The sequence below is a fragment of the Aethalodelphis obliquidens genome, unplaced genomic scaffold (assembly GCF_003676395.1).
Source record: "Aethalodelphis obliquidens isolate GAN/ISIS:26980383/991018 unplaced genomic scaffold, ASM367639v1 scaffold1, whole genome shotgun sequence".
NCBI lineage: Eukaryota > Metazoa > Chordata > Mammalia > Artiodactyla > Delphinidae > Aethalodelphis > Aethalodelphis obliquidens.
The window spans coordinates 13,500,707-13,503,534 of NW_020837945.1; the positions used below are offsets into that span (position 1 = coordinate 13,500,707).

At 41.9% G+C, this 2,828-nt stretch overlaps 1 protein-coding gene across 5 annotated transcripts in view; it reads left to right on the forward strand.

Moving 5' to 3' along the window:
* The window catches only part of TIAM1 (TIAM Rac1 associated GEF 1), a 407,413-nt gene that overhangs the window by 240,912 nt on the left and 163,673 nt on the right, over window positions 1–2,828 (forward strand). The window contains exon 1 of one of the 5 annotated variants that reach the window (XM_027101409.1): window positions 1,712–1,789. The exons of the other annotated variants lie outside the window; for them this stretch is intronic. The gene's annotated coding sequence lies outside the window, so the exon portion shown is untranslated. Of the gene's footprint in view, window positions 1–1,711; window positions 1,790–2,828 lie in introns of those variants that run through there. 5 annotated transcript variants of the gene reach the window in all.

The following is a 2,828-nucleotide window of genomic DNA, read 5'->3' on the forward strand; positions in this document are numbered from 1 at the left end:
CATTTTTTTTTTTTTTTTTTTTTTTTTTTTTTTGCCATAACGCGGGCCTCTCACTGTTGTGGCCTCTCCCGTTGCGGAGTCCGGACGCGCAGGCTCAGCGGCCATGGCTCACCGGCCCAGCCACTCTGCGGCATGTGGGATCTTCCCGGACTGGGGCACGAACCCGTGTCCCCTGCATTGGCAGGCGGACTCTCAACCACTGCGCCACCAGGGAAGCCCCCCCCCCCGGTGCCGTTCTTTTAACACATAGCACAGTGACAGAGAATGCACGTATTCCTAGTGTTCTTCTAGAATAGCCCTGAATAGGCAGTACCCACAATTTTAGGAGAGGAGCTTTTATGGACGTGCCTTTGAGAAAAGCTGATCAAGAATCTAGTCCATCCTTGAAGGAATCAAAAGGTACAAATTTCCAGTTATAAGATAAGTACTAAGGAAATAATGTATTCCATGATGTATATATTTATCTCTGCTGCACATTATATAGGAAAGTTGTTAAGAGGGTAAATCCTCAGAGTTCTCATCACAAGGAAACATTTTTTCTATTTCTTTAATTTTGTACCTGTACGAGATGATGGATGGTCACTAAACTTACTGTGATCGTTTCATGATGTATGTAAGTCAAATCATTTTGCTGTACACCTGGAACTTACACGGTGCTCTATGTCAATTATATCTTAATAAAACTGGAAGAAAAATGCATTTTAAAAAATTAAAAAAAAAAAGAATCTAGTCCATCCTCAAATTAGAACTAAAGTGACCCAGAGCTCTCCCTGACAAGCAGACATACTTCGTTTCTTCTTGAATCAGTGTTTGAAATAGTAGAGACCTGAGTTTCAACCCCTAAGTATTCGTTATTATCTAGATGCTTTATGCACAAGATTTTTTAAATTTTATATTTCATCATTTTTACCTGTCTTAAAATGGTGGCTCTTGATATGGGGCTCTTTTGGGGAAATCCTCTGTAACTTTCAGGATGAAAAAAATCATCCATTTCAAAATTAAATAGCCTAAAATTTGAAATGACCTGTTCTTATTTATTAAAGCCTTTGGAGTGTGTGTGTGTGTGTGTTTTAGAATGAATATTCTCCTCTATACCATGATTTTATAGCAAAATTATTTTCAAATACCCATTATTAATCCCCATTATTAGAAATGTTTCCTTTTCTAAGGATTTTCAATATTCTGATTATAGATGAAATGGTGCCAAAATGATCATATTTTTTTCCTAAGTAATCATAACACATCGCTTAAAAAAATCACAGTCAAATTAAACTGGCATCTTGTCCTATTGTGCATATTCTTGTCATCAAATGTATGTTTTTACCTTTGCCCTCTTTAGAGCATATTTTTTCATTGTAAATAGAATTAGTGGCATCAGCGTGCTTTAGCATTAAAATTTTCATTAAAATACTAAAATGGTAAATTTTAGTATTCATTTTTCATAGCACTCTGAGCTCATCATAGACAACCTGATTGCTCTTAGGTCTTTTACTGCATTTTTGGGGTCCTTGTCTCATCTTACCTCCCCACCCCCGAGATCCTTAAGACGCTTTAAGGTGCCTTGAGCCTTCTCTATCTTAGCATCCCCAGGGAATCTTGGACTGCGCCAGCCACAGAGAAGATTCTCAGCACACATTGAAATTGAATTGGGTTGAGTTGAATTGAGATTTAGGTCTGGAAGCAAAAATTGAAGGGATTTTCTTTTTTTTAGATGAAAAACGTCAGGATCTTATTTACCTTTATGGAGAACCACGCCGAGCTGGTACAGCACAGATGGCAGCCTGTTCCTGTGAGTGTGGGGATGGAGTGAGAGAAACAGAACAAAACAGGTGGCTTTAGAGCTGGCATCCTGGTGCCAACATTAGCTTGGGCCGCACTTCCCTGTGCTTGTGTGAGTGAGGCATCGGCAGAACCAGAAGGCTGATGTTATTTTGATCACGAGCTTTATTTAGTGAATACACTTGATTAGTCCCCCTCCTTCTTCTTCTGGATGCTATTTTGAATGGAAAATCACTACTGGAAAAACAAATCCCTACACTGATGATGTACACAGTACCTTTTTTCTCCCTGTCACATACCACACCCAGCTTTGGGCTCCTTATTCTACGTTTCGAAAGTGCTTACTACATGCTGGATTTTACTGAGGAAGCATCCGAAGCCATAGAGAAATGAAATGATTTGTCCCAAGTTAACAAGTTTTCCTGGTGCTCAAAGAGGAATACCTATGGCCCCCCCCACTGGGTGTGTTCTTTGGTTTGGTCCTTGAAAATTCAAGTTCCCTGCCCTGGAGAGAAGCAGAATTAGAACTCCTGAGCCAAATCTCTCTGCTTGTTTTCTGTCAAGGTGAATATTTTCAGAAAGGGGTACACTTAGGGCTTGGGAGGGCTGTGCTCATACCCAAGGCTTCCAAGGGGTGGTTTGGTTTAACTGTGGGCTTGTTGGTTCCAGCCAGCTGGGAGGAATTGCTTCCCCAGTGTGATGCATTAGTCACGAGCAGAGTGTAGGAGGTGGTGAACCATCAGACACCCCGACACCCTGCCCCCCCTGCTGGGGGGTCAATTTTAAGGTCAATTTTAAGCCCAGCTGCATCAGAATTGAGGACTTGCTGGGGATACCCCTACCCACACCCTGCTGTGTGCTTGAAATCTTGGCTCAGGTGGGAGAGGGTGGTGGTTTCAGATCCAAGGCTAGGGCAGAAATGGCGTCACAGGGAAGCTTATGTACCTAGGATGCATAATTTGTTCATGTGTGTGAGGGGTGGGGGCAGATTAAGCGGCAGGGCGGGAGTTGGTGTACCTGTGTTTTCCCATCTGCGCATATATATATAT